Source organism: Apteryx mantelli, chromosome 15 (genome assembly GCF_036417845.1).
Source record: "Apteryx mantelli isolate bAptMan1 chromosome 15, bAptMan1.hap1, whole genome shotgun sequence".
Taxonomy (NCBI): Eukaryota; Metazoa; Chordata; class Aves; order Apterygiformes; family Apterygidae; genus Apteryx; species Apteryx mantelli.
In genome coordinates this window covers 25,155,001-25,164,312 of record NC_089992.1, presented here as the reverse complement: position 1 = coordinate 25,164,312, position 9,312 = coordinate 25,155,001, and positions in this window count along the sequence as shown.

The window sequence follows — 9,312 nt, the reverse complement described above, 5'->3', positions numbered from 1 at the left end:
ATGAATTCCAGGCGGCATAAGAGTTTATTACTTTATTACTTTCCACACCTGTGGAGCTATGAGCCAAAAGCACATACCGCTTCTGCATCACCTCTTTAAAACACTATTTCCTCTAATCTGAATTAGTTCATACATAAATCCAAAAAAAGGGCTTTTAAAACCCTAAGACAACCTCAAGAAAAAAAATGTTTAGCTCCAGTTTGCTCTCAAACTAGGGATAAAATATATCCAAAATGGTTCCATTTTGCATTTACATGAAATGTACAGTTCAAAGCAGTCTTTTTTTATTAAAACATTTAACAAGTATAAGAGACTTAAGTCCATTTTATTCAACACCTGGGGACAAGGTACTACTTTGGTTCATCCAGTGACAGTCCCCTATCACAATCTATTGCTATTCAAAAATGTGTTAAACAAGAAAAACAGCTCCAATGTCTTTTCAGCCTTTTACATTCAACTTGGCAAATCCGATAATAAAACTACTAACTCAACACAGTCTTTACTTAAAAATCAAACTGCAATTGCAAAAACATCATGTGCTACCGTCGCTGACACTAGCCTAAGCCAGAGTATTTGAAATCTCACTCAATGCTTCTTTATTGTTTTTATCTATTCAGCCCAACTACTAATTTAAAGGAAACTGTGCTGGATGCTCTAAATGACCCTGTTCTCTTCCTTCCCCAGTTTGTCTCTATAATTAGCCCTTTCCAGCTCAGCCTAGCAAACAGAATCAGAAACAAGACCTTTTCGAACCACACCCTACCGACCACAGACTGGCTCATATTGTTTGCTCACATCAACATGTATTTCAGAATTAACTGCTTCAGGACAAAAATAAAATGAAATAAAATAAGAAACGTTGAAGAAACGTTCACTTCTTAGAGCAAATACGACATAGCTAGCTCAAACGCAAGTTCCACCTACAATACTAATTCATTCCAAATACTTTGTAACAACTGGAACAAAAAGAATGCAAGTAACTGTTTGCCTCGAAACAGTATACAGTTGTACAACTCGCAGCGCTAAATTCATGTATATGCAACTTACACTACTGCACATTTTAGCATACACAAAATGTAGAGAGTAACTCAGTTATGCATCGAGTAAGACACAAGAAGGACCCACGCCTTATTTGCTGAAGAAATTAAAAGGCATGTAGAGAATGAGGAAAGGAGCTGCAAGAAGAAAGAAATCGTCTTATCAGTAAGCAAATGCCACCAAAGAAAATTTACTTCCCTATTTGCCTCTACGATAGGCTATGACTCCCAAACGATGACCAGAGAGGTTTGTTATTTTTAGGTACCTGGGCACAAAAAAGTTTAAGTCCTGATTTTCCAAACTGCTGAGTACTGGAAGATGCAGAACAAAGTAGCAATCCTCAGCGATGCCAGCAAAAACATGCAGTGATCTCAGAAGGAGAAGTCTGGAGCTCTGCTCTGACCTGACCCACATTCTCCAGGTCACCATGGGGGTTTTGGTCTCGGTCTTCACATTCACATAAGAATTCTACCCCTTCCTAACCAACAACTCAAATAGAGGATTGTTTGTTAGTTTTTAGCTTTGTTTCCTTCCATCTCACTTCTCCCGCCTATAAAATCCCAATCCATCTATCTCAAAAGGCAGCTACGTTTGCAACGTGGTTACTGCTTCTGAAACGCTTGCACAGTAGTGACAAGTATCCAAGGGGTCTCCGAAATAGTCAGCGATTCCATAGTCAGTGCTGGAAGCGAAGCGTGCGGAGAGGCAGGCGCGAGAGCTCGCTGCCTTCTTTCCAGAGGACCGTTCACCCCATGCACCGAATGACTCACAAGTCCTGCGGCAAGAACAGTATAAAATTATGTAATTGAAGCCTACGCTGATGCCCAGGCACAAAGGGACACGGCGACGGGTGCGCTGCAGAGCGAACTTGACTCAGCTTTCGCGTTTGACTTTGCCACTCAAATTCTTTCACCAGAATTCTGCACACGGAGCACCCCACAAAGCTTTCTATTTAGTGGAGCTTAGAAACAAAAATCATTGCACTTTTCGAAGTTAAAATAAGCACTATTGTGTACTCGCTATCCAAAGGCAATCATAGGGAGCCTGGCTTTCCTGCCTTCAAGTTCAGCAGCAGCAGCCAGCTAAATATCATTCTAGCATTTCAGAGGTATAGCTCCCTAAAGCATACAAATACACATACTTTCACAATTATCACACAACGCTCACCGAAGCTGAAATGAGGGTTTTAACTTTGTTAAGCATGAAGATGATATCCAGAGAAACCCTAAAGAACTGTCAGTGGAAGACGCCCCACACTGCCCACAGATTCAGGCATGTGCAAAAAAAACAGGAATTTTTTAATTATGTGTCATAGTTCAATTTTCACATGCTATAAGAGTTGTAACAAATCTAGTTTTCCCTCAGATCAACCAAGACATACTTGTGATTAAGGAGTGCTCCCGTTCCAAACAGCAAGTTTATCGCCTTTGTTTCTCTCTTGCTTCAAAAGGCTCTGTAATTTTGAAATTACAATCTAGACCCGCTAACCTGCCAAGCCCATATCTTACCATAAACTGGCCCAGTATGGCCTCTACTAAGAACAAATGCAGAGGGTAAAGGAGGAAGGGGGGGAGAAGAAAAAGAAAAGAAAACGGTTCCTTATCTGAAAGTATATGCTCAGTCTCAGCTAAAAAAGTTAGAACTCTTGACAGTTCTGTGCAGCTGAAAATAACTTTTTACAATGGAAACATTTGTGCAATTTAACTGTAACAGTCACTTTACTCACTTGCCCTGCAACATTTTATTAGACACTTCAGATTTCCAGACCTTAAGACAGCTGAAGAGCTATTAGGAAAGGTCATATCAAGATGTAAAAAGTAAATCACAAGCAAGAATTTCGACATTTATACATTAAGAAAATTAAATGGCAGCTGACAGGAGTCTCACTAATAACACCAGAATCTAAACCTGTAATGATCATTCACCTAAGGAAAATTGTTCACGTTGTTTGAATGCTTGGTCCCCTCCACCCCCTGAACAACATACCTGAAAGAAAAGTATGTAGATTAATGCTCCCAGAAAACCTAAACAGAAGAAAAGAGTCATTCCAAGCAGGAGTCCTACAGAAACTCTTTCTCAGCTTAAAGTACAGTCCTGGTTAAGGAGAGCTAACTTTTAAAGCACCTGAATACAGAAAAAGCCTATCTAAAACTTTTTAAATCTGTGTCTATAGGTTATGCTTTAATTTCTTTTTTTTTTTTCTTGAAAGAAAAGATACTCTTTCAAGGATTTCATTTTTACTAAAAGCAAAAACCATGGAAGAGACAAGATTTCAATCTCCCCACTGCATAACCTGAATCAATGAGCACTTCAACCACACAGCTGAGCTAATTCAAGTCGAACCAACTTGCAAACGTAGCTGAAAATCATTCTTATTTAGCACCAGAGGTCTCGCATCAGGCCCTTCTTTAGGCAACCAGTGGATGAAACTTTTCATTCAGCTTTTGCATCTGAAGAATCACAGGTTCCTGAACAAAACAAAAATGAAAGTAGCGTGAAGTTCTTCTGCAAAGAAAAAAGGGCAGCTGCACTGAACAGAAAAAAAAACAGAAGATGAAACCCCATGTTGTTAAAAATCCTAAAGTCAAGTAGCTCCACTACCTACAACCATCAGTGAAGCAGCATGCTAGGGGTGATAGTCATGCCTTCTTGCAATAGCAAAACATAGGAAAAATGTACAGGCAGGGTTGTTCCGCTCCCCCCCCCCCCCAGCTTCAGTTCTCAGATGTGGTTTCCTTCCAGCAAAGACTTTTGGATGTAAATGATAAATTCTCAATACCACAGACAAGCAACATTCTTCGGTGCTCACCTCCTTCTATGCTGGATTACGTTTCCCCCATTCACTGGGGACACTCTATTTATTTTCCCTTATATTCATCGTACTGTTCACTGCAGCTGAGCAGCGATTGCCCTGGAGAGATATTTTAGTCATATAAATGGGAGGAGAGGACTAGGAACAGAATGTAGAGTAAATCTAAACTCAGAAACAATACTTGGAGGCAGGCTTGCCGGCTCATTTCTATAATTGAAAACGGATTTGAGTGTGAAGCAAAACACATGCATTCATGTCACTTTTGCAAAAGCATTAGAGAATGTGGTAGGGGCAATTGATAGGCAATTGCTGTTAAGCAATGTTTCTTGGTAATTTAATTCTTGGAGGTATAATTTCAGTCTCACAAGAAGAAATATCACTGCGCAATGTTAATAAATTCCTTAATCAAATCACTGCATATAGCAGTCAAATCAAAGATGTATTTGGAGAAGTATAACTACGCCATTATCTTTAAAAGGGGTCCTGTGCTTTGACAAGTCAAGATGTGCTTGACAATCACCTATTTAACAAGACAGGGTTATGCCGTTAGCAGAAAAAGCATTTTTTGTTTTTTAAAATCAACCCGCAGACTCCTCAGCTGCTTTTGGTTGGCTAATTCTGCTTGTAATTTAGAAATACTTTTAGATTCCTCATTGCTACGTATGGATATACTGGCAGTGTGCTCACGAATAACTTTCCACCTTCTCCGATTGGCAAGCAAACCCCATATAGTCTTCTGATGAATGACTAATTGGCCTCAATTATACATATTATTCTTTCAACACTTCTGGGTCTGTCTACAGCAATATACTGCTACAAGAGCAGCCATGAGCTCCGAGGAAGCTCTGAACAGCCCCCAACACTTTGGTCCCTTTCTTCAGGGATTTAGCTGCCACAAGCACATCAAACCTGACCTCTGCTCCGTATTGTCTTTCTATCTCTGGCCTTACCTTCCAGGCATGGTGAAGTGTCTCTGGGTAACCAAAAGATTAGCTGAGGTAATGACCACAGCGAACAAGTCTGCTCTTCTGACACGAAATGCAAGTGTCTACCTGTACAGATTATTTATGCAACAGTCTTCCCATGAAACGTAACAGGGTAAAACACATAACGTGCCCTTTTTGCACACTGAGACATTGCACTTGGCTTTGCCAATAAGATGGCCCCAATCCAGACCAAGTTGCCTGTGCATTGCATCCTTCTCCAAATTGCAGCAAGCCCTTCCCAGCGGAGTACGCTGGGTGATCGGAGCCGCTAGTATCTTCACTCTCTGCTGCAAAGAGGCAGAGGAAACAGAGGTCCTGCTTTCAAAGAAGTCCATCAAAACCCCTCTCCAAACAAGGGTTGCTCAGGCATCCTTACAACCAATAACACCACCACCACCCGCATAATTATCCACCACTTACTGAACGATCAGTGAACTAAGGCTGAACACAGCCTTAAGGTGCAGGGCCCTGCTTCCCCATGCTCAGCCCTTCTGCGCTTGACAAAGGAACCTGCAAACGAATTATTTACTAACGTAATCTCACTCTTCCAAAAGCACCAATTCTGAAGTCTTAAAAAGTTGGTTAACACCGTTTTAAGCTAGGGCTCCGCTTCTAATGACCTATTGCATTCAAATTTTTTTTTTTTGCCTAATGGGACCACATTCCTTAACAATTAAATCATTTACTGTTCCTTCCAGTGGAGGGTCTGCTGTATGCACCCAACAAGTATAAACCAAAGTAACAGTTCTTCACCTCGGAGAAGTGCTGCAAAAGTAAAAATGTAAATGTTTTTGAGAATTTTATTTCTGTCTACATATTTATGTGAAGTATGAAAAACAGTAGACTTAAGGAAGTCTTGTAAAGTAAATATTTTAAAGTTAACTGTTTTAACTTCATCACTCAAAACAAAACCAACATGTACATGCAGAATACAATAAAAGAATTCTTGGCGTTCTATCAAGAACATTCATAATGTGAGTTTTCTGCCTTAGACTTCAGGTTTTTCAAAGACGTTTATATGGATTATACATTCCCCTTCCATCGGTGTTCGACAAGTGCTGGACACTTAAATCTTTCACACCTTTTAAAGGTCATTGCTTTACGTGTAATAGCAGATAGTCTAAAGAATTTTGGTAAAAAACAGCACAGCAGCTTTCAGATTATCAGTGTTTGATGGATAAAAGCAAACGGACTTTGAACAAACAGCCATCCTAAGAAGCAGTAATAGTACAAATGATTCAAGGTAATTTTACAATATACCAGGAGTGAGTCGAGGTGAGGTATCAGTAAATAAGATGAAAATCTGATATAGAAGCCCACTTGTTTTTTGTCATTTTTTACATTGAAAAAGGTGCTAACCAAAGTAGCAACTGTCACAGGAGAAAATCATTATTTGTGTACCTAATATGTTTAACTGGGTCCTAAATAAATAGGTAACTTCTAAGAAGTAAACATATTGAATAGCAGCCCATCACACACTGAATTCAGTATTTTTTTGTGCATTATAATTTGCATATCTTAAAACATCTTTTTCTTCTGTCACTGTATGAAAGATCCAAGCTTGTAGGACACAGCACCACTCTATTCCCCATTGGTCCTAGCAAATATTTGCAGTAACTCCTAAAGATAGGAGAATGGAAAGAAAGAACCAGCACTGGACAACCCATTTTTGCAGCTATAAATCATGGCTAGGCACTTCAGAACCAACCAAGATGATTTCTCGAAGAAGAGCTGAACAACGCTGTACAGCCATCCAGTTTGAACCATTTAAAAAAAAACTAGGGCTAAAAGGGTCTAATCTAGCTCTCCCCTTGACTCAGGAAACTTTAGGTCTCCTTGTGTCATTCCAGATGAAGGTACACCTGGCCTATTCCTAGGAGTCTTCAACAGCAGCGTTTTCATCAACTTTCTTGGGGGAAAAAGTATCAGGAGAGATACTTTCAGTGCATATTAGATCCCACAGCAAGAAGAAGGAGGAAACCATTGCAGAGCTACACCAGCATCTTGCTTCAAGCGAAGCATGTAACTGCAAATCAAATAATAATTCAGTAGCTGTGCGAGACAAGAGCTCAGATGAGACACAGCTGGCCGAAAGGCACTGAATGCTTATCTCCATCAACAGCGATGGGCAAGAGGAAGCATTCCTCGTTGAGGAAGGACGGCCACAGGCTGAAACAAGGGCTGAAAGGGCCCCGGCATGTTTCTAGTTCATTTCTGGATATTTAATACAGGGAAAGCACAATCAAGAACAGTTTTCCTATCTCTGGCCAAACACAAACACGTAATATATCTGGTCATATGACACGAGCAGAATAATTTGCTCCCTCACCCATTCACATAGTGTGTTCCTATCCGCTTTCTTTTCTATGACAGCATCATGTGCCGAGACTGAATTTCTCAAGGAAAAGCTAAAATAACTTTTTCCCTCTTTACAGCTCTTCATCGGGGCTGTAGGTTTGTACATCAGAACCACGTGCCCGAGCTGGGGTGAGAAACAGTCCGAGTGACACCGCTTTCCTACCCTGCGCATCCCCGGTGTCCCTTAAGCTATTGCCAGGTTTGCAGCAGCAGGGGCCGATTTCTAAAACATTATACAATTGTCATTTTGGTGCGTTGCCAAAGCTTTGCTGACAAATAGAAGTCACCACAAGGAAATAAGCAATCTGCAATAGTTTGCAATGCGGCTAACTGTGAATGTCATGGGACAAACAAAGCAGTTCTCTTATCTTAAGGCTCTCGGCCTATTTAATTTCAAAGGCTTAACTCAGATTCCCCATCGCAAGAACAAAATAAAACCCAGAAAATGCAAATGCAGAAGTCCTTACTAATCCTCTTACAACTATAGAGTAACAGCACGTGAGCCATAAACATTGTCTGTATAACACATAGGTCCCATAACAGCAGACACTGTACATCCAGTACCAAAAGTCTACTGCACTTAATCAAAAAGGCCTGGCCTAATGATTAATGAGAGCATTCAGCATTCCTGGCCCAGGAAACCTGGAACCAATTTCCACTTTTAGACTCTTCTCCCTTAACAGAAGATAGACTTGGCACAAGAGCTAGCTCACTCTCTAAAAAAGACAAAGCGCTTCATAACGTTCTTAGTAAAAACCCTAAAAATGATTGACAAGAAATACCAACAGAGTCTAAAGCAAGGGTGAAGGAACTCAACCACCCATGACTTCATCTCACAGGGCCAATGCCCACCCGCTCGTGTGTGGATGTGCAGTAAGCCATGCCTCGGTGCTGCCTGGACAGCCCAAGGTGTACAAAAGACCTATTCAGCCCTCAGCAAGAAAGAGATTCCTCATTCCTGATCTACAGGAAAACCCACCTAGGCTTCCACTGCCTTAAAGAGAAACTACAGTGCAAGATCTTAATGGCAGAGAGGATTCAGGTGAGTAACAATAATTCTTTAAAGCTCAGGGATGCACATAACCACCTTAGCAGATACACCTATTCCATTCATTTATTTCATTTTGCCTAGAAACCATACTCACGGAGCACGACTTTCACTTCCCCAGAATTTACAATACAAGGCTGCCACCAAAAAAGAGCAATGCTGTCCACCCCCTTGCTTCTGGCTGCACAGTGAGTTGATGTCAGTAAATTGATCCACCTGAAAGCTATCCCCTTTCTCCTCCAAAGATTAACTTCAGCCAGATCAGATCCTCTTTCAACAGGAGCCTACTACTAGATCAGCTTAATGAAATCATGAAAATGCAGCATAAGATGGCAGTTCAGCATATTTGCGCACACCTACGAGTTTTCAAGTGGATGTATGCACCCTTTTAGAAGTTTCATAAACAGAGACTGGTTCAGATCAGCTATAATCTTGTTCCCCTTAAGTCACTTTTCTCCCAACACATAGGAGCCTGAACTGTTCCTCTTCCCATATCTTTCTGCAGTCTGCAGACCAGAGGTTGAAGATGACTGATCTGAGACAGCTCAAGCCCTGAGTGACTGGGTCTAGCCTCATAGCTGACCCTGCTCCAAGCAGCATTTTGGACCGGGTGACCTCCTGAGGTCCTTTCCAACCTCGACTATGCTATGGTCCTAGGAATACGGGTGCACAAGGAAGCGTAAGAAAAACAATGAGACAACTCATCAGCGTGGTAGGCAATCCAGTCACTGCCAAGCAGCTTTTTGCCCCATTGGAGGGAAAGGGTTATGATGTAAAGAAAAATACCATAGATGAAGAAGCAGATGCACCGTTGGGTAATATTAAAATGATGGGGTTTTGTTTTAAAAAAAAAAAAAAACCAAAAAACACACACGTACCACTGTGGCAAAGACAGACCGTTCTCACATCACCTACAAAACTTCCCCATAGGTACCTGCCATATGATTCCTCCCCACAGAAAAAAAACGCTACCATGATAACTAATATAGCCATAACTCTTGATAGTATTTTAATACAGACAGAAAAATCAGTTGAATTCTAAAATCACGGTTCAATATGCTTCCTTATGA